The sequence below is a fragment of the Protopterus annectens genome, chromosome 15.part0 (genome assembly GCF_019279795.1).
Source record: "Protopterus annectens isolate FY-2018-M chromosome 15.part0, PAN1.0, whole genome shotgun sequence".
Classification (NCBI taxonomy): Eukaryota; Metazoa; Chordata; order Ceratodontiformes; family Protopteridae; genus Protopterus; species Protopterus annectens.
Window position 1 is genome coordinate 806,228,154 of NC_056749.1, and position 24,393 is coordinate 806,252,546.

Consider the following 24,393-nt stretch of genomic DNA (forward strand, 5'->3'; position numbering starts at 1 on the left):
TTTATTGCATAGGTCATTAATGTTATACTACTAACATTTATGAACAGATTAATAATTATTGCATAGATCACTCATGCATTACTGCTGATATTCTTGTACAGATTAATATTTATTGCACAGATCAGTCATGAGTTACTGCTGACATTAATGCACACATTGATATTTATTGCATAGATCATTAAGCTGTTACTACTAATATTTATGAACAGATTAATAATTAGTGCATAGATCACTAATGCATTACTGCTCATATTCTTGTAGAGATTAAAATTTATTGCAGAGATGAGTCATGAATTGCTGCTGACATTAATGTACACATTAATATTAATTGCATAGATCAATAATTGCATAGACATTTATGAACATATTAATATTTATTGCATAGATCACTCATGCATTACCGCTGATGTTCTTGTAATGATTAATATTTATTGCATAGATCAGTCATGCATTACTACTGATATTGTTGTGCAGATTAATATTAATTACACAGATCAGTCATGCGTTACTGCTGACATTAATGTACACATTAATATTTATTGCATAGATTATTAATGAGTTACTACTGACATTTATGAACAGATTAATATTTATTACATAGATGAGTCATGCATTACTGCTGACATTCTTGTACAGATTAATATTTATTGCACAAATTAGTCATGAGTTACTGCTGAAATTAATGCACACATTAATATTTATTGCATAGATCTTTAATGAGTTACTACTAACATTTATGAACAGATTAATATTTATTGCATAGATCACTTATGCATTACTGCAGATATTCTTGTACAGATTAATATTTATTGCACAGATCAGTCATGAGTTACTGCTGAAATTAATGTACACATTAATATTTATTGCATAGATCTTTAATGAGTTATTACTAACATTTATGAACAGATTAATATTTATTGCATAGATCACTCATGCATTACTGTTGATATTCTTGTACAGATTAATAACTGCGGTGGTGGTGCTGCGGTAGCATTGTCACCTCAAAGTAAGATGTTGTCCTGTTTGATTCTCAGCTAGAGCGTCTTCTGTGTGGAGACATGCGTGAATGGGTGTACCTTCATTGAATGTTGTGCGTCAGGACCGGCAACTCTGCAAGTAAAAATCTACTGCCAATCATTAGCGGACCAGAGATCCATTGTGGCAACCCCTAACCGGGAAAAGCCAGAAGACTGAGAATTCTTGTACAGATTAATATTTATCTCTAACATTTATGAACAGATTAATATTTATTGCATAGATCATTAATGAGTTACTACTGACATTTATGAACAGATTAATATTTATTGCATAGATCATTCATGCATTACAGCTCATATTCTTTTACAGAGTAATATTTATTTCATTGATCAGTCATTCTTTTCTACTGATGTAGTACAGACAATATTTATTGCACAGATTAATCATGAGTTACTGCTGACATTAATGTACACATTATTATTTATTGCATAGATCATTAATGAGTTACTACTAAAATTTATGAACAGATTAATATTTATTCCATAGATCACTCATGCATTATTGCTGATATTCTTGTACAAATTAATATTTATTGCACAGATGAGCCATGAGATACTGCTGAAATGAATGTGCACAATAATATTTACTGCATAGATCTTTAATGAGTTGCTACTAACATTTATGAACAGATTAATATTTATTGCATAGATCACTCATGCATTACTGCTGATATTCTTGTACACATTAATATTTATTGCACAGATCAGTCAGGAGTTTTTTCTGATGACATTAATGTACACATTAATATTGATTGCATAGATCATTAATGAGTTATTACTAACATTTATTAACAGATTAATATTTACTGCATAGATCGGTCATGCATTACTGCTGATATTATTGTACAGCTTAATGTTTATTGCATAGATCAGTCATGCATTACTGCTGATATTCTTGTACAGATTAATACTTTTTCACAGATCAGTCATGAGTTACTGCTGAGATTAATGTACACAATATATTTATTGCATAGATCATTAATGAGTTGCTACTAACATTTATGAGCAGATAAATATTTATTTCATAGATCACTCATGCATTACTGCTGATATTGTTCTACAGATTAATATCTATTGTATAGATCAGTCATGCAATACTGCTGACATCAATATACATATTAATATTTATTGCATAGATCATTAATGAGTTATTACTAGCATTTATGAAGAGATTAGTATTTATTGCATAGATCAGTCATGCATTACTGCTGATATTCTTGTACTGATTAATATTTATTGCACAGATCTGACATGAGTTGCTGCTGGCAATAATGTACACATTAATATTTATTGCATAGCTCAGTAATGAGTTACTACTAACATTTTTGAATGGATTAATATTTATTGCATAGATCACCCATGCATTATTGCTGATATTCTTGTAATGATTAATATTTATTTCATAGATCAGTCATCCATTACTACTGATATTGTTGTGCAGATTAATATTAATTGCACAGATCAGTCATGCATTACTGCTGACATTAATGTACACATTATTATTTAAGGCATAGATTATTAATGAGTTACTACTGACATTTATGAACAGATTAATATTTATTACATAGACGAGTCATGCATTACTGCTGATATTCTTGTACAGATTAATATTTATTGCACAAATTAGTCTTGAGTTACTGCTGAAATTAATGTACACATTAATATTCATTGCATAGATCTTTAATGAGTTACTACTAACATTTATGAACAGATTAATATTTATTGAATAGATCACTTATGCATTACTGCAGATATTCTTGTACAGATTAATATTTATTGCACAGATCAGCCATGAGTTACTGCTGAAATTAATGTACACATTAATATTTATTGCATAGATCTTTAATGAGTTACTACTAACATTTATGAACAGATTAATAATTATTGCATAGATCACTCATGCATTACTGTTGATATTCTTGTACAGATTAATAACTGCGGTGGTGGTGCTGCGGTAACTTTGTCACCTCAAAGTAAGATGTTGTCCTGTTTGATTCTCAGCTAGAGCGTCTTCTGTGTCGAGACATGTGTGAATGGGTGTACCTTCATTGAATGTTGTGCGTCAGGGCCAGCAACTCGGCAAGTAAAAATCTACTGCCAATCATTAGCGGACTGGAGTTCCGCTGTGGCAACCCCTAACCGGGAAATGCCAGAAGACTGAGAATTCTTGTACAGATTAATGTTTATTTCTAACATTTATGAACAGATTAATATTTATTTCATAGATCACTCATGCATTACTGCTGATATTCTTGTACAGAGTAGTACTTATTGCACAGATCAGTTTTGCATTACTTCTGACATTAATGTACACATTAATATTTATTGCATAGATCATTATTGAGTTACTACTAACATTTATGAACAGATTAATATTTATTGCATAGATCACTCATGCATTACTACTGACATTCTTGTATAGATTAATATTTAATGCACAGATCAGTCATGAATTACTGCTTACATTAATGTATGCATTCATATTTATTGCATAGATCATTAATGAATTACTACTAACATTTATGAACAGAATAATATTTATTGCATAGATCATTAATCAGTTACTGCTAACATTTATGAACAGATTAACCTTTATTGCATAGATCACTCATGCATTACTGCTAATATTCTTGTACAGATTAATATTAATTGCATAGATCAGTCTTGCATTACTGCTGATGTTGTTGTACAGATAATATTTATTGCACAGATCAGTCATGAGTTACACAGACATTAATATACACATTAATATTTATTGCATCGATCATTAATGAGTTTCTATCATTTATGAACAGATTAATATTTATTGCATAGATCACTCATGCATTACTGCTGATATTCTTGTACAGACTAATATTTATTGCACAGATCAGTCATGAGTTACTGGTGACATTAATGTACACTTTATTTATTGCATAGATCATTAATGAGTTACTACTAACATTTATGAACAGATTAATATTTATTGCATAGATCACTCATGCATTACTGCTGATATTCTTGTACAGATTAATATTTATTGCATAGATCAGTCATGCATTATTACTGATATTGTTGTACAGATTAATATTAATAGCACAGATCAGTCATGTGTTACTGCTGACATTAATGTACACATTAATTTTTATTGCATAGATCTTTAATGAATTCTTGCTAATATTTATGAACAAATTAATATTTATTGCATAGTTCACTCATGCATTACTGCTGATATTATTGTACAGATTAATATTTATTGCATAGATCAGTCCTGCATCACTGATCATATTCTTGTAAAAATTAGTTTTTATAGGTTCATATGTTAGTACTTGGCTAACTGCCCTTGCGAGCCATTTTAAGCCTAACCAATTATCCCATTGAGAGTCAAACCCTGCACCTTGTGTTTGTAAGTCAAACACCTTAACCATTAGGCCACACTCCCAACCCCGATTATTGCACAGATCAGTCATGAGTTACTGCTGACATTAATGTACACATTAATATTTATTAAATAGATCATTAATGAGTTACTACTAACATTTATGAACAGATTATTATTTATTGCATAGATCACTCATGCATTACTTCTAATATTCTTGTACAGATTAATATTTATTGCACAGATCAGTCATGAGTTCTGCTGACATTAATGTACACATTACTATTTATTGCATAGGTCATTAATGTTTTACTACTAACATTTATCAACAGATTAATAATCATTGCATAGATCACTCATTCATTACTGCTGATATTCTTGTACAGATTAATATTTATTGCACAGATCAGTCATGAGCTACTGCTGACATTAATGCACACATTGATATTTATTGCATAGATCATTAATCAGTTACTACTAATATTTATGAACAGATTAATAATTATTGCATAGATCACTAATGCATTACTGCTCATATTCTTGTACAGATTAATATTTATTACATAGATGAGTCATGCATTGCTGCTGACATTAATGTACACATTAATATTTATTGCATAGATCATTAATGAGTTACTACTAACATTTATGAACATATTAATATTTATTGCATAGATCACTCATGCATTACCACTGATATTCTTGTAATGATTAATATTTATTGCATAGATCAGTCATGCATTACTACTGATATTGTTGTGCAGATTAATATTAATTACACAGATCAGTCATGCGTTACTGCTGACATTAATGTACACATTAATATTTATTGCATAGATTATTAATGAGTTACTACTGACATTTATGAATAGATTAATATTTATTACATAGATGAGTCATGAATTACTGCTGACATTCTTGTACAGATTAATATTTATTGCACAAATTAGTCATGAGTTACTGCTGAAATTAATGCACACATTAATATTTATTGCATAGATCTTTAATGAGTTACTACTAACATTTATGAACAGATTAATATTTATTGCATAGATCACTCATGCATTATTGCTGATATTCTTGTACATATTAATATTTATTGCACAGATCAGCCATGAGTTACTGCTGAAATTAATGTGCACAATAATATTTACTGCATAGATCTTTAATGAGTTGCTACCAACATTTATGAACAGATTAATATTTATTGCATAGATCACTCATGCATTACTGCTGAAATTCTTGTACAGATTAATGTTTATTTCTAACATTTATGAACGGAATAATATTTATTGCATAGATCACTCATGCATTACGGCTGACATTCTTGTACAGATTAATATTTATTGCAGAGATCAGTCATAAGTTACTGCTGACATGAATGAACACATTAATATTTATTGCATATATCATTCAGGAGTTACTACTAACATTTATGAACAAAATAATGGGCAGGATTCATGAAGGCTTGCACGGAGTGTAAGAGATGTGCAAAACTCCATGCAAGCCTCGCGATCCAGGAACAGCCCTAAGCTCAGTGTAAGAGACCAGCTAAAACGTCTCTTACACGGACTGGGCGTGGACATGCTAAATACCTCACTTGCATCCGAAAGGAATGCAAATGAGGTATATTAGTGATCCACGAAGCAGAAACCAGTCTGTGTAGGAGATGTTTTAGCTGCAGAAATGTACTCAGTTGACAACTGAATACATTTCTGCAAATTCCACAATGGAGCGATGTCAGCTCCAGAAAAAGGTTGCATATGACTCAGGCAGCATGCCAATGGCCAAATATGTGGCCATTGGCAATACAACCCGATGGCAAATGATAAAATTATTTTAAATTATGTTTAAACCCAGCGCAGCCCCGCGCAAACGGGCTGTGCTGTAAAAAAACATAAAAAAGAAGGTTATAAACCCACAAATGTGGGTTTCATGCAATACATGGAATGACAATGCAGGGACCAGCAGACCAAAACCAACATGGCCACCGTGTAGTGGTTGCTAATGGTGGAAGCTGAGTCTAAGACATGTAACTAAGCATTAGTAGGCAATCTCATGTAAATGAGGGTTCGGATACTGAATCTCACAGTCACATAGCAAATGAGCACAGTCTGAGTAGTGTAAGAGATACATAAGGGGGAGGAATAGAGTAGGAGATAGGTGACATCACAGGGGGGAATGGTAGAAAGAAATGCAGTTCATTGGAGGCCAGTGTAACATGACAGATGACAGGCATAGATCATGGAAAGAGGTGTGCCACTAGATAAGTCATGGAAAGTCAAGAAATGGAAGGTGTACACTGTTACTTACACCAAAGTTTCTTGCTGGTCGTGCATGCACATGTGTGCTCACCATGAAGCGTGAGTAGGACAGTGTGTGCACATGTAAGGCAGTGTGAGCATGTGGGAGCATGTTGGGAGATGTTTAACACTGTTTGCGCGGGTGTGCGCACATGTAGGGCAGGCTGAGTATGTTAGAGGCTGTTGGCAGACGTGTAACAGTGTTTGCACGTGTGTACGCACCTTTTAACCCGAATAAGTAGATTCTGAACCGTGTAAGCATGTGTGCACGCGTGCAAGCCACTGTGAGCGTGTTTCAGATAGTATGCACGTTGCTCCCCCCTGAGGAAACAGAGAGGAAAAAGGAAGCAACAGAATTAATAGGAATCTAGCAGGGATAACTGCTGAAGCTAGCAGGTGAAAACAATTAGAAGCAGGCAATTACACAGGCAGAATAGTAGCCCAGCCCAGCACTTAAAACTCTGCAAACAGTAGTGCAGGATGTTTCCATTAAGAGACACTGCAAGACAGGAGTAAGCTAATAGAAGTGAAAACTGAAAAGCTTCACTCAGAGCAGAAATGTTAGGGGCTGCCATAGCTGTCATAATGAGACATAGGTGACTTGCTGAGGGTGGTGACAATGCAGATGGTGCCAGACAACCCACAGTGAGGAGACGGAGAAGAGTGTACAGGCCCAGGGTCATCTACCACGGGTTACATGAGCTGGAGATAGTAGAGCGCTATAGAGTGGACAGAGAGCTCCTGCAGCAATTGTTGAGCTGTGCAGGCCACGCCTCACACACAGAACCAACAGAGGGGAACCCATCCCAGTGGAAACCAAGGTATGTGTTGGCCTAAGAATACTAGCAACAGGTACCTTCCAGAGACTAACTGGCGATATGATGGGGATATCACAGGCATCAGCCTCCAGGGTACTACACCAGTTCCTGGATGCCATGTCAGCACATTTCGGTGATCATGTATATTTCCCCAATGCCCGTGAGGTATTGGCCAGCAATATGCGTCTCTTCCAGCAAATAGCGGGATACCCTGAGGTACTGGGTGCAATAGACTGCACGCACATATGCATCAAAGCACCAGCCGGTGAGTGGGGTAGGGCCTACATTAACCGCAAGGGCTTCCCCTCCTTCAACTGCCAGGACGTGTGTGATGCCCAGGGCATAATAATGAATGTGTGTGCTGGCTGCCCTGGGAGTTATCACAATTCCCACATCTGGCATTTGACGCAGCTGTACCAGACATTTGCCAATGGTGACATCCCACACGGACACATAGTGGGGGATGCAGGTTATGTACTGGAGCCATGGCTGATGACACCCATCAGAAACGCACACACACCTGAACAGGAACGCCATAATGAGGCACACGCACAAACATGTAATGTAATAGAGCGTGTGTTTGAGCTGCTCAAGTCACAGTTCCGGTGTCTGGACACATCTGGTGGAGCCTTGCAGTATACACCAACTACATGTACCCAAAATTGTCATGGTATGTGCTATGCTACATAATAGGATCTTGCGAAAACAGCGGCAGCAGGACCAGCATAGGGCTGGGCCAAACAGCCCCCCACCATTGCCAAGGCCATCACAGGCAGAGCATGACTCGGAGGAGGAACAACCTGAGCCTGCCCCAGTAGGCAGAAGGAGGCGTGCCCAGTATGCCCTGGCCTTGGCAAAGAGGCAACGCATAGCACATACACTGGCTCAGTAGGAACCCTAGGAATGATACCCCTCTCTGACTCACTCATATAGTAACAGGGATACCTAACATGACGCAACCTGCTCTCAAACATGTACAGGGAGTGTAGTATGTGCATCTGACAGAGGCAGCCCTGCAGCACCACCTGAGGCATGATTGTCATGTGTTAAGCAATGTAACACCATCTAGTATATGCAAACATGAAGACCCTGCCTAACATCTCACCCTCACCAAGCATGATGCCACACTATGAAGACAAGAAGATCAAGTACAATAATTGGCTGAAGTAATGCAGTTAGTCAAATGGGAGCCAATGTGTTACAGGCTGGGAAGATATGCGGAGCTTGACATGATGCACCACCTGTAGGGGTGGCGTGCACCTATCATGCCATGCCCCATGGATACCGGCAAAGGCTGTCAGTACCCACAGCATGCCCTGAATAGGTAAGTCTCAAAACACAAACCCACCTTCATAGGTTCTACAAGGGATAGGAACCTAGATGTAATACTACCCCATGACAGATGTATAAACAGCAAGATGTGTGCAGTGTAAACACACACAGTAAGGAGAATGTAGATACCAGTCCTGTAATAGAGAACTGGGCAAGGCTCACATCAGCACCCTAACACTACCAGGTCTCACCTCATACTGTGCTGTACAGCAGCAAAACATGGAACAAGCTACAAAAGGAGGGTGACTAGCAAGAAATGGCAAGGATAACCACACCCCCATGTTGGTACCACAACAAGAAGCAGCATGGAATAGCCATGGTCAAATACCAATGGCTAAAACTGCCTCGCAGTATATAGCCTGCTGCAGACTACTTTCCTAATACCAGGAACAGCACCTGGCCTATGTCGGAATACATGAATATATCAAGCCCCCCAAACCATATTATATTGCTTGACTGAAAATACCCAGACATACACCGGTAGCATTGTATTAGCACCAACACAGAAGGAGAAAATTACCCAGATTCCATAAACCAAAATGCCCAGGAACAATGTACTACTCCCACAAGAGGGGTAAGTATACTGGATGTAATAATCAGCAACATGTGTACTGGATGGCAAGATGAGAAGTGTACCCCTCATCGGTAAGACCAGACCATAGAGTAAACACACTGGATATACACACCCTGACCCCAGTCCCTGGCCAGAATACTACAGTGAAAAACATGTGTAAAGTATAGGTTGCAGCCCTCAAAACCGATGTTGAATCCACAAAAGGCCCTGTGCAAGTGCAGAATATGGGACACACCACAGAACATGTTATACAGGCATTCCATGAACACAGCCAGGAATGCTTGGAGTATGCAATCACAAATAACAACACACAATGCCATACACGCAGGCATCTGGCATGCTGGCCTCCAGCCATTACCAAACCATGCAAGAGAATGAGGAAGTTACCACATGATAGAGCAAACATAAAAAGGGAAGTAATCACTGACCAGTAGTATGGCAACAACATATGTCCACACATACAATCCACTAAGTCCAGCCACAACAAGTATAATCTGTGAATCCAGAGGCAATGTGATGCCAGTATCAAGTACACAGACAACCACAACACCCCCCAATAAATACAAACATATGTGATAGATGCATCCATGTATCCAAACCAGAGGTTGAGCTCCAACAACTCAGTACTGTCAACACTAGTCAGGACGAAAAGGTAACCACATACACCACAAACCCAGGCCCACATAGACCTACCACAACTGTAAACCAAACACATAAACACAGACACATATTCCCGGAGGCCTTAATTACAAAGAAACCACACCAACAGAAGCCTCCAAAGTAGATCACAAGCAACCACAACCTTCAAACATAGCACATGCAATGAATAGTATGCAAAGCTGGTGTACCAAACAGTCACAGGCCCGAAGGAGAAACAACATGCCTAATAAAGTCATAATAGGTGTCTGTATAGGCAGACGCACAGCTGTCCCACTCACCAGACTGAACAAGGGAAAGGGTAGAGTAAGCTGCTTGTAGGCTGCCACAAAATGTCACTTAACACAAGTACGCAGGTCACCCCAAAGCAAGCAGAAATATGATGCACTCAATGTCCATGCTGGTGTGAATTACCTGAGATGTACCTCCCTGGTCAACATCAAATGAGACATGGATGGTCCCTCTGAGTATGTACCCCAGGGCAGGATGACACTGGCTGTGTGCAGCATCCAACCCTCACCAAGAATGATGCCACAGTACAAACACAGAATGCTCATGTTTAACAGCTGGCACAGTTACAGCTGTCAGTCCAAGAGAGTCTAATGTGTGTCTGCTTGAGATGTCAAGCATGACAAGCCATGCCCGGGCTTGGTTAAACCCCCAAGGGAGGGCCCCTTGTTTAAAAAAAAGGGCTGTTTTAAACCCATGGGGGCCCCGGGTTTCTGGATCCCCTGGAATAAAAAGGGCCCTTTGGGGCCCCCTCCAAAAAAAGGGGTAGGGGAAAAGGAAAAAGGCCAAAAAAAACCCCACCACCCCCCTTAAAAGAAAAACTTTAAGGGGGTAGGAAAAACCAAAAAAAAAAAGGGAAAAATTTGGCTTGGGACCAAAATGCCCAAAAAATGTTTTAAACGGGAAAATTTTAGGGGAAAAAATGGGCCCCTGAAGGGCCCCTTTCCCCTTTTAAAAAATGGGGAAAAGAACCCAAATTGATTGCCCCCCTTTTTTCCAAAAGGTGAAAAAGGAAAGGCCTGGCCCGGGGGCAAGCCAAAAAAAAGTGTTTTGGGGGGGCAAAAAAACCCGGGGCCCCACAAAACTAAAGGTTATCCCCCAAAAAATTTTCCAATGGGGGTTTTTTGGGGCCCCCAACCCCAACCCGGGGCCAAACCAAAAAACATCAAAAGGGAAAGGGGGGAAGTATTCCCATAATTGGAAAAAAAGAAAACAAAAAAACACCCCCAATTTTGGGGGCCAGGGGTAAAACTGAAAAAAATTTTGCAACAAAAGCGGGGCGGGAAACCCCCCAACCCATGGGGGCACTTTAACGGGGAAAAAGTCAAAACCCCCCTTGTACCCGGGGGTCTGAAAAAGGGAAAAAATTTGAACAGACCAAAAACCCTTCCCTTCCATACAAAAAGGGGGAAAACTCCCCCCCGGGAAAAAAAAAACCCCCCCAAAAAACAATGGGCCCTATGAAGGGCCCCCCAAAAATTGGGCGGAAACCAAATCCCCAAAATGTCCCCCATTTGAAGAAAGGATTAATCAGGGATAGGGCAAGGGCCCACAAACGGGCCGTGACAGCCAACAATCCTGGGGTTAAGATGGATAGGGCACCACTTAAAATTTTCACCCCAAGGTCATGGGGTTGCCCAAACCAGACCAAGGAAAAACCTGCAGGGTTTCGAAGACCCATTTTAACCCCCCAAACGGGAAAAAGGGGGGAAAAATTAACAAGGCCTGGCTTGGCCCCCCCCCCGTTCGTAAATGTCCCTTTTAGGTTTTTTAAAAAGGCCAAAAAAGGAAAGGACGGGCCCCCCAAAAAAACCCCTTTGGAGCGGGAGTACAAAAAACCCAAACCAAAATGAAAAAGGCGGGAACAAAAAACCCCCCAAAAAGGGGCCCCACAAAAACGGGCCCCAATCCAGGGTGGGCAACCCCTAATTGCAAACGGAATAGAAAAAGTGGATATCCCGTAATGAAAATTCCCACGGTTTTAACCCAGGGGGAAAAAACCTAAAAGGGTAATTAAACCCGGGGGAAAAAAGGGGGGAAAAAAACCCTCACTGGCAAACAAGGGTGGGTTTTAGTTTGCCCAAAAACCAGGGAAAAAAAAATTCCCCAACCCAAAAATAAAGGTTTCCCAAGAGGGTGGGAAAGGGGAACCCCACGTTGGCTCTAAAAGTTTTCCCATAAAAACACACAATTTTGAACTACAATTGGGGGCCCCCCGGGGGAAATATACCCAGCAGACCCCTCCTTTCAACGGGGTAAAGCCCACCAAACAGAACCCCCCCGGGGAGCAAAGGAGGGAAAGGTGCCTGTGGGGGCCCTGGAAAAAAAGGGAACCCCAAACACACCCCCCAATTCCCTTCCCGGGAAAACCCAAAAGCGTGCCCAAAGGGGTATAAAAAAAATTTTCCAATGGAATAAATAACCCCCCAGGTTGAAAACCTTTTTCCAATTTTGGAAAGGCAGTAGTAGAAACAAAAGGGGCCGGGGAACCCCGAACGGGCCCCTACAAGGGCGTTGAAACCAGAAGGGCCCCTAAACAGGGCCCCCCATTTGAAACCCCTTAAGGTCAGAGGGGGCAATTTCCCACACCCCTCGGAGGAATCCTAAAAATGAGTGTTAGATGGTAGGTTACCCTTTATCCCCCTTTATGTCGGGGTAGAGGGGCAAAGAACCCAAAAGGACAAATGAATGGCAAACTCCAGTTAAAAAGGTTAAAGGGAAAAACCCAAAACCCTTTTTCCCCCCAGCATCAGAAATGGAAAAAGGAAATTGGCTAGTGTTTCCCAAAGTCCACCCAAATTTTGGGGAATACACAAGAAAAAAGGGCCCCCAAAAGCCGGGTGTGGGAGCCCAAAAAATTCGAACTTTTGAAAACCCATGGTTCAAAAGTCCCCAAAAATTCCCCACACGGGTTTTTTCCCATAAAGGTCCAACAGTTTTGGGCCCTTAAAAAGGGGGAAAAATTCCCCCCAAAAACAGTGGGTAGGGGAAAACCAGTACCTATACCCCCCCAAACATGAAGGTAAATTAGAAAGGGGAAACTGTTTTGCAAAATCCCCATCAATCCCTGACACAAAAACCCCTTTTGGGAGCCCCAGCAGTTAATTAAAAGTCCACAACAGACCCCAAACCAAAAAAACATAAACGTGAATTGTTGGGTTTAAAAAAAATTGGGGGACCTTCCCCGGGGCAAAAAGGAAAGTTTCCATGGGCCCATGCCCCAAAATTTTTAAATAAATAAAAGGCATTGTCAAAAACAACATGCCATAAAAGGGGCCCTAAACCCCGGGCATGCTCAAAAAATTTAAAGGAATATCCCTAAAAAGGGCCCCCACATTCGGAAAATTGGGTACGGTCAGCCGGGAAAACCAACCAAAACCCCTAAAGAGGCACCAATTTAAAGGGACTCCCCGGGACTTTTAAGTGATAAGGGGAATTCCAACCATCATATGAAAAAAATTTTCCAAAGTTACAAATTTTGGTAAAGGGAAACAAAAATGTATGGCAAAAAGGCCTGGAAACAGTAGGGCCAACCAAATTTGGGGAATCCACAATTTGGAACAAGGGGGTGTAGGGCCCAATACTGGCTTTTGCCCCAGGGAAGGGAAAACTCCCACCGGGTTTTTGTGCTTTGGATTGCACCCCAAGGAAAAAGAGGTACTGTCCCCACGTAAAGAAAAGGTCACAAAGGAACATTTTAGGCTTATAAAAGTTTTTGGTTTCTGAAAAGCCCGGGGGCCCCCGGGGAGGCCGGGGAAATTGTTGGGGCAAGCCAAAAACCCATTTTGGGCCGGTTGTCCAAAATTCCCCAAAACCTAAAAAAACAGTATTTTTAATCAAAACCCCCAAAATTGGGGGCCCCCTTCTGAAACTTGGAAATTCCACGGGGAAAACCTGTTTGAAAAATGGGGTATGTGTGAAGGGAAAGGCGGGAACGGGGTTCACAATTGGCCTTCCCCCCTGTGGGCCCACACTTCGGGTTTTTGAAATTGGGTAAAACCCCCCGGAATGGGCAAAAAAATGGGCTGGTGTAAGGGGAAAATTCTTGTTTGGGGACAGTAAAAAGGGTATAGGGGGAAATTAGGAAATGACCTGCAAACGTAAACACCCAAAAAATAGGATGCAATTGAAATTTAGGGGTGAGGGAAATATGGGCCTTTTTCCCCAGGGTCCTCGAATTTCTTCCACCCCATCCCAAAAGGTGTAGGTCCTCCCCTTGTGGTAAAAAAACATTTGGGCAGTGACCCTTGCCGGGGGGGGAAAGTTGGGGGTTTGGGAATGTCCGGGGGAAAGGTGGGTTGGTAGATTCAACCTTGGTGGTTCCTCTTTAAAAAATGGGGACCCATTGAAATTTCCGGTGTTTTCCCACCCATGTGGTTGGGTGTGGGGTTTCTCCCAAGCCAAAAGGGGCCCCCTTTGGGGGAAAGTTGGCTGTGGGGTTTTTAAAGGGGGTAAGGCCCTGGTTTTTACACAAAAATTGTCCTTGTTTTTAAAAACGGGGAATGGGTTTTGGAATACCAATCCGGGCACTGCCCCCGGGAAAGCAATTTTTCCGGATTTGGGTGGGTTTCCCTACGGGGTTTGGTTGTTAAAAAGGTCCTGTTCCCCCAAAACCTTTTGGTATAAAACAAACCTTTCCCGGGGTGGATGGATTTTGGACCCGGGGAAAAAGGGGGGTTGGCAAATCAAAAGGGTACCCCACCTCGGTGTAACATTACCCCCCTTGAGAAATAAAATGTACACCCAGTTTTGGGGGGGGCGAACAAGGGCCCAAAATTTTGGTAGTGGTTTGGGGGAAAAGGGGAACCCCTAATTTCAAATATGTTAGGAAAAGGGGTTTGAATCCTGAAAATTTTGGCCTTTCCCGGGGTGTGTGTTTTGGTGGGGGTGTGGGGTTTTTGGATGGGTTTTTTGGTTGGGGAAAGGGCGGGTTAAAAAAAGAGGGAAATGTCTTTTGGCAGCTGGGAAAATACACTACAGGATGCACATTCCCCTTACTAAACACTGATGATGTCAGCACCCTATAAGTACAGCAGGGAAAGAAAAGCCTCTGAGTAATGCGAATAGTGCACTCTGCTAATGCGTCTGTCTCGAGTGTCATAACATAGTTAGGTAGTGGTTTGAATCCTGCAAATGGCAAGTGTGTGTGTTTGGATGAAGGGGGTTAGTGTGTGTGTGCAAATATGTGTGAGGGTAATCCCCCTTTTGGCAACTGGGAGAACACACTACAGGATGCACACTCCCCTTTCTAAACACAGATGATGTCAGCACCCTATAAGTACAGAAGGAGAAGGGAAGCCTCCCAGTAATACGAATAGCGTGCTCTGCTAATGCATCTGTCTCGAGTGTCATAACATAGTTGAGTAGTGGTTTGAATCCTGCAAATGGCAAGTGTGTGTGTTTGGATGAGGGGGTTACTGTGTGTGTGCAAATTTGTGTGAGAGAAATGTCCCTTTTGGCAACTGGCAGAACACACTACAGGATGCACACTCCCCTTTCTAAACACAGATGATGTCAGCACCCTATAAGTACAGCAGGAGAAGGGAAGCCCCCCAGTCTGAGAATAAAAGCGCTCTGCTAATCGTCCATCTGGAGTGTCATAACATATGATTCGTAGTGGTTTGAATCCTGCAAATAGAAGTGTGTGTGTTTGGATGAGGGATTACTGTGTGTGCAAATTTGTGTGAGGAAATGTCCCTTTGGCAACTGGGAGAACACACTACAGGATGCACTCCCTTTCTAAACACTGATGATGTCAGCAGCCTATAAGTACAGCAGGAGAAGGGAAACCTCCAAGTTATGCGAATAGCACGCTCTGCAAATGTGTCTGTCTCAAGTGTCATAACATAGTTCAGCAGTGGTTTGAATCCTGCAAATAGCAAGTGTGTGTGTTTGGATGAGGGGGGTTAGTGTGTGTGTGCAAATATGTGTGAGGGAAACGTCCCTTTTGGCAACTGGGAGAACACACTACAGGATGCACACTCCCCTTTCTAAACACAAATGATGTCAGCACCCTATAAGTATAGCAGGAGAAGGGAAGTCTCCCAGTAATGTGACTAGTGCACTCTGCTAATGCGTCTCTCCAGAGTATCGTAATGTAGTTAGGTAGGAGTTTGAAACCTGTAAATGGCGTGTGTGTGTTTGGATGTGGGGAGTTTGTGTGTGTGTGTGCATTTCTGTATGAAAAACATGTTAGTTTTGGCAATCAGGAGATCACACTACCTGATGCACATTACCCTTTCAAAATACTGATTTTGTCAGCACCCTATAAGTATAGCCAGAGAAAAGGAACTATCTGGTAAACCGAATAGTGCGCTTTGCTAATGCATCTCTCTCACGTGTCATGACTTAGTTAGGTAGGGGAATGAATCCTGCAAATGACAAGTGTGCATGTGTGTGGGGGTAGTAGGGTGTGTGTAAATGCAAGTGTGAGACAACAGATCCTTTTGGCAAATACTACAATACACCAGATGCTGCATACTCCCCCAGTAAACACAGGGGATGTCACCACACACTATCCAGCACAATAAACAGGGCCAGTTGGCTAGTAATGTCAATAGTGTACTCTGCTACTGTGTCTATTACCATTGTCAGAGTACAGATAGGTATGTTTTGGTAACCTGTATCCTTTATGCGTGTGGTTGTGTCACTGATATGACCTTGTGTGGGTGTTTGTACATAACAATGCATGCCATTGCCTAAACCAGCAATGGCATTGCACATGATGTATGTGTGTGACACATACACATAAATACCTGTGACCTGCAGTAGTGGATAAATGGTATTTGCAATGTATACCAATATGACTGTGTCTTACTGTGCAGGGTCCGCACGTGGTATGTCTCTATACAGTGTTGGTGTCTATGGTGAAAGACCTACAGCAGGGGATACACATCTGGTCTGGGCCATATAGTGTACATGTAGTCAATGTACAGGTGCTGCATGTTCCCACCTGTTGTGGTAGTGGTAACATGTCATTCCACTGCAATTCAGTGACCACATGCTGTGAACCCTTCAACTAGTGTGTTGTAGCTACGGTAATGCTCACACACAATGTTTGGCTGGATGCAGTCCGGCCATATAAACACAGTTCTTGAGACTGTCATATTGCCAGTGTTGTTATGGAGGATAGGTGGTCTTCCTGTGTATGGGAGGGTTGTGTGTGCCAGGCTATGAACCAGATGGCAGTCCGACACACTGTTAGCTGCACATGAGTAGGCCCTGATGGTTTGTGCTGTGCCAACAACCTGGAGGTGTGTGTATCTGTGTTACCTTGGGATACCACCCCCCTATCCATGTGTGTTACATGTGTAGGGGACGACAGGCATGGTATGGGGCATAACCTGTCAGTGATGGGCAACACCTGTGAGCCATGAATCATGAATCTGGTACTGCACAGACATTGCAGTTCACCGTGCTGAGAGCAGTGTCTGGTGCATGCATCTTCCGGTGTACACTGCTGTTGTTGTGTAGCAGCACTGTTAGTGTCCTAACCTGTGTGATACCCACGGAGGTCGCTATGTAAACCATGTCCTGCAGCATAAGGCAGTATGTGTGTACCAAGGAGCTTTGCCATTATACATCGGGCCATGAGTGTCACGTGCAAGATGACCCTTGCACATCATTGTGGCTTCCCTAGCATGTAAGCACACGTTGACAGCCAGTGGATACCCTATAAATGACAGTGGAGACTGAGCATAATGTAGACATTTTTATAATGAGTAAAAGTATTTAATACTAAGAAACCAGGAGTTTTTAAATAAATCTGTTTTTAAATGTATTTATTTAATTAAGAATGAAATGTATTGATTTTGGATATAGGTATGTTTTACTTAAAAGTTTTTTAACAAAGACAGTGCAATGATTGGTTGTTACTTGATGCACTTTGAGTGATAGGTTAATTTGAAACATTTGCACATATAAAACTTTGATTAATCAACTGCTCTTAGTATCTGATGAAGTCATATTTGCTGAAGACAAAAACGCAATTGATTAAGAGCGTTTATTCTGCTTTTTATCCTGTTGGTTTGTCACTTGGAAAGTATTAAAGCATTTGGACCTTTGCTCGTGTGTTTTCTGCTTAACGTTTGGCTACAGGAGAATTTTTCCATAATGTAGACATACAACACCCTTCCCACATAAAGTGGTAGAATACCTGGTGAGGGTATGTTGGCAACCAAAATCAGGCTCATACTGGCTTGTGCCACATGCTGAGAGATCCATTCTATGTTCCCTATCATGTAGTCCAGGGAGGTATGTCTCAGGCAGCCATACTGGCATGGTCAATGAGTGACTCATATCTGTCCATGCCTCTGACTGACCTGTATGCATGTGTGCTGTGGTGGACCATAGTGCCCCTGAGGCATATCACTGTGACCTTCACCAGATACAGCCTGTTGAGCAGGACCCCAGTGCAGCACACAGGACAGGTACCTGACACGTCTGTAGCAGGTGTGTTGTGTAGCCCTATAGGCTGTGAGTGTGTGGCACAGGGGATGTGCATGCCATGTGTGGCATGAGCTCTGTTCCGACGGAACATATGCCTGTGTGCCAGCTGCGGAGGTGTGTGATGCCCAGGCAGGCTGCTATTCTGAGTCCCCACGTATGCCCCAGTGTGTTCAGCATGCTGTCAATGCGTGCCAATGTCTGACTTGTATTGTAGTCACTGTAATATATTTTATTTATTTATTTATCCTACATTTGTTGACTGGGATAGTCCGACTGGATGCATGTCCATTTCAGGGAGGCCGTGGAGACAAGCTACGGTAGCAGATACAGCATTACATAATACTAGCATTACATATTACAAACAGATTATTTACAGAGATTACATAAGTAAGCAAGTCAAACATGTTCCACAGGTTAATGTTAGTCCTGAGGACAAGTCAGGATTAAATTAAAATTACACAGTAAAGTGGTTCACAGATTTTACACATTCGAGTTATCCAGGCTTGATACATTGACATAGCCAGTTAAGTGACAAATGTTGTTTGAGTCTACTGTTAAATTGACCTAAGGTGGAAGTGAGTTCCAGGATCTACTTACAGGATTTGCAAAGAGAGAATCACCGGCTGTGTTATTAAACTTGCTAGTCTGAAGTAGTAATTTGTTAGAGGATTGAAGCGGTCTAGGATTGTTATAGGGGGTGATAATATTTGAAGTGCAGGAGTATTGTCTGGATTTTAGAGGATTTTATAGGCCATAATCAGTTGGTTATACTGTATTAGGCTGGGTATTGCAAGCCAACCAAGCTGATTTAGATTGATGCAATGATGTGTCCTAAAAGGCAGCCCAGTGGCAAACCTGGCAATGTGGTTGTAGCAAATTGAGTGTTTGTTAAGGACAGTCTTGTTCATATTCGAGAGTAGAGTGGATGCATACAGAAGGGTTGAAACAAAGTGTGAGCGAGCTATGGCACTTTTAGCTGGAGGGGCTAGGAATGCTTTAATTCTGTAAAGTGACCCTAGTTTTCTATTGATGGCTTTGATAATCTGGTTAACATGTAGGTCACATTTGAGATTATTGTCTATGATGACACCTAATAGTTTCGGAGATGGGTCAGGGGAGATTATTGTGCCATCAGTTGATGTTATGGTAACGGTGAAAGTGGTAGACCTACGTGTTGGTGAAATAACAGCAGTTTAGTTTATTTGGGATTTAGGATCAGACAATGTCCAGAAAGCCAGTTTTCTATTGTATTAAAGGTGGTCTGGGTAGCTGACCATAACTCTACTGGAGATGTGGCTGAGCAGATCAGAGTAGAGTCTTCAACATATTGGATACAGCTGACTTTTGGGATGACAGTATAAAGGTCATTAATGAAGATGGAGAACAGCAAGGGCCCTAGTATAGAGCCTTGTGGTACTATGAGGGTGTTAGGTAGAAGGTTAGAGAGTTTGTTCTGCCAGAGGCCAGCCTGCTGTCGACCATGCAGGTAGGATTGAAACCATTGGAAGGCTCCAGTATCTAGACAGTGTTTGCAGGGTGTGGAGTACAAGTTGGTGATCAACCATATCGTATGCCTTGGAAAGATCCAAAAAGAGGGCTGAGGATATATAATTAGTGTTGCAAGTATGGTTTATGGTGTTAGTAAAGGCTAGGAGGCCTGATGTAGTGCTGTGATGAGGACGTAAGCCATGCTGAGTGTCTGCCATAATGAGCTTTTGGATTAGGTGGTGTATGAATTGTCTATGATGAAAGTTTCCATAATCTTTGCAAGTGGAGAGAGTATAGCTATTGGCCTATAATTGGAGAATTCAGTAGAGCTGCCTCCTTTGTGAAGTGGGATTACATATGACATTTTCCAGATGGTGGGAAAGTTAGATTCTAACATGGTTCCTTTGATTACCTTTGAGACGGGGTAAGCAATAGCATCATCTGGTTTTGATAGGTACTCGGCAGGGAGTTGATCAGCAGAAAGTGTAGTGGGTTTCATTGTTTCAATCAAGGTACGGAGAAGTGAAGTGGCGACTGGTTGGCAGCTGAATGCAAGTAGTTTTCTAGGGGTGCTACTTTCAGGACCAGGGGAGCTAGGAGGTAGATGGCTAGCTAGGGCCTGAAATGTCTCAGTAAAGAACTGGTCAAAACTATCAGGAACATCTTCAGGGGTATTATTAATAGTAGCAGCAGGGATTGGGGTTGACGTTTGTCCAGGATGTAGTATATATGACATGCCACCTGACAGGGTATGGCATTACTGGGTTCAGAGAGACCAGTCCCTAGATTGTCTGTGTGGTGGCATCCCATACATGTGTTGTACGTTCCTGGCCAAGGGTGATGGCTGACTGCATACATGTGGCAGCTGTGACATTGACACATGACTCACATAAACCACAACTGGACCATAGAGGTGATTCACAGGTTACCTTTGCACATGCTACCCTAGTAGTGTGATTGCCATGGTGAGTACCAACACATAGGGTCAATGGGGAACAACATACTGAAGGTGTGTATGTGTGGGTGTACCGCTACTGTTTCATAGCACTGACATATATGACTGCACACGTGGGTAAATGCCAGGTAAGTCATATGCAATGTGTCACACGCAATGTACATGCGTGCAGGACAGACAGTGACGTTCTGTCATGTGTAAAGTTGACATACGTATCGTACGTTACGCTATGCAGATGTCACTAGAAGTCTACAGAAGCACTGTAACTCTGCATTGCAGGTGTAAGCAGTGTTCCAGGGAACCCCAAGCGAACATGCATGCAAGCAAAGCTACAGTAAACAGGGCTGGAAGTAGTGCATTATACAACAAAGAAGGGTAACAATAACAGTAAGTAACAATGCAAATATGTAGGCACTATCAACATGTACCCAGGAATACGCAGCGCAGATGCACATGGTAGAACTGATATTATGTCATACTTATTTGTGATTTGGATTACATTGGTACTGCACACATATCTACATGCGCGAACATCCACATGGCATAGTCGTTGTGGGCAACTTGACACCATTATTGTACATGTCCACCATTGCATATCACTACTTGCATTAGCTTTCCCCCTGTGCTACCCATGTATGCGGCTATCTGTTGACAACCTTACCACTGGCATGAAATTATGTGCAGCTGTTATACTTTGGTATGTACTATGGGTGCAGATAACAATTCAGGACATTCATACAATTACTGCAGCAGGCATGCTGGGATAAACACACAGTCATAGCAGCACACTGTACTGTTACCAACATGATACTACTAATACACTTCTATGTAGTCACCCTGTGCATCAGCAATGTGTTTACCTGTTCCCGCAATGATGTTGGAGATTGCAGGAGGTGGCACAGTGTCATCATATGCACAGGGTGTGGATTAGGTATGCCTGAGTCAGCCACTGATACCACCAATTGACATGTGTGTGTATGTGTGTTGGTGAGGCAGCAGTACAGGGTGGGGCAGTGTTGGTGCAGTGTGTGCGTGTATGTGGTTGCCCTAGGTGTTAACATTTCGCATGTGTGTATGCACGCACACAGTTCCACCTCATGGCTGCCATATACAGGGGTTTGTGGACAGCCACAGACTGCACCTGGCAGGCCATACAGATCAGTGTCTGTGTGCACGGACACGGTACCTGTGCCTGGCAGGGGTGCTACGGACTGTATCCAGTACAAAGCCAGACTGGGTACTGTCATCAGAAGCGGGAGTGTGTTGACTGGACACAAGTCCCTGTTGGGACTGTCCAGAGCCACATGCATGTGGTCTCCTGGGGCGTTCTGATGACAGCACAGACCCAGCATTGCTGGGGCTGCTGCTGGCACTATGGGGGCATGCGAGCCTGTTGTCATCGCCGACTGCCAGCTGCTGCTGCTGATGGCATACGCCACCGACGCCGCAAACGCCCACCATTGCCCTGGCTCATGGACATCTGGTTGTGGAACTGCTGTAATATGTCCCCACAACGTCTGTCTATGACATCGGTGAAGTTACAGATAGCATCCGCAATGTCACGCATACTGTCTGTCATGGCTGTGCGACATGCTCTCAGCTCTCTCAGACCCTGTCTGGTGTACCTTTCCATACGTGACTGTGCCTGCATGACAGTCCGAAACATAGCTGAGGTTGACAGACCTCTTTGGGCATGTCGGCCAGAGGCAGTACGCCCACGGATGCTCCCACGAGAACCCAGAGGCAACTGTCTGTGTGGTACCATCGGATGACCCTGCCCATGGCTGCTGTGTGGGGACGCATGTGCCACAGGTACCACATTACCCTGGTCTATGCCCACTGTATCCTGTCCATCACCTAGGGACAATGGTGACAAAGGATGTACAGGCAGGATGACTGTGCGCAATGATGGGGTTGACAGCTGTGTACTGTCAATTGGCTGACCAATGGCAGACCCTGACACACCTTCCTGTACCATTACACAAATATCATCATTACCAGTAGCCGTGGCACAGGATTCAGGTTCCATGCTGCAGGTCACCAGAGCAGCCCCAGAACCTGTGGGAGGAAGACAGGAAACACAGTTTACAGTTTCCAGACATTGTTACCAGTGATGCACTTATACACACATGCACACATGCACACATGGACACATGCACACATGGACACAGGCACACATGCAAACATGGACACAGGCACACATGCAGACATGCACACGTGGACACATGCACACATGCACACATGCACACAGGCACACATGCACACATGCACACATGCAGACATGCACATGGACACATGCACATGTGGACACATGCACACATGCACACGTGGACACATGCACACATGGACACATGCACACATGCACACGTGGTCACATGCACACATGGGCACATGCACATGGACACAGGCACACATGCACACATGCACACATGCACGTGGACACAGGCACACATGCACAGATGCACACGTGGACACAGGCACACCTGCACACATGCACACATGTACACATGGGCACAGGCACACCTGCACACATGCACCCCGCAGTATACACACAGAGCACTACTGAGTTACACTACTGTTACTAGCATTATCAGGACTATTATAGGGTATGTTAAACACACTCAGCAGCATGGATGGCCTGCCTTGCTGTAACCCTGGAGGGACCTGCAGAAATGATGAGATTAATGTCAGTGGGCACACCTGTGCCATTGATATTGCATATGATACAGTGTACAGAACAGTCAAGTGTACATATGGCATATTACCTGCACGCTCCATGTCGTGCTGCTGTGTGGAACCAGCCTCCATCATAATGCAGGTGTACTGCTGTTGGTGTTCCGGGGCTGGAGCCACAACACTTAGGAGTAGCCCCTCCAGTATGGTGAGGGGGGGATGTGTGGCCACCCCACCTCCTGTGGCGACCTGTTGCCTGTGGATATCTGATGCACGCTGCTGGACACTTCAGATTAAATCACTGCAGTGATGTCGTACCTGCTCATATGTCCTGTTATGCATGCCAATATCATTTACCCTATGGACAAGGTCTTGCCACAGTGCGGCCCTCTCCTGCTGATTCTGACTGGTGCGGAAAACAGGATGTCATACTCCTGCACCAGGCTCTGGTGGATCTCCTCATCTTCCACCACAGAGTAGGCGGGGTTACGCTGTCGTGCCATCTCCCTGGAAGAGAACACAAACAGGATATCAGCAGACCATGTCAGCAATATATGGCACACATACTATACATGATACTCATGTGTAGTGATATACTACTACTCCCATATGTTGCATGTGTGTGTGTCATGGTGGATACACAGGTACATGGCCAGATATCAGTGCTCAGCCAACACCTGTGCAACAATACCTGCCACATTCCACACAACATAGTAGCATGCCCCATCGGTCAGCACACAC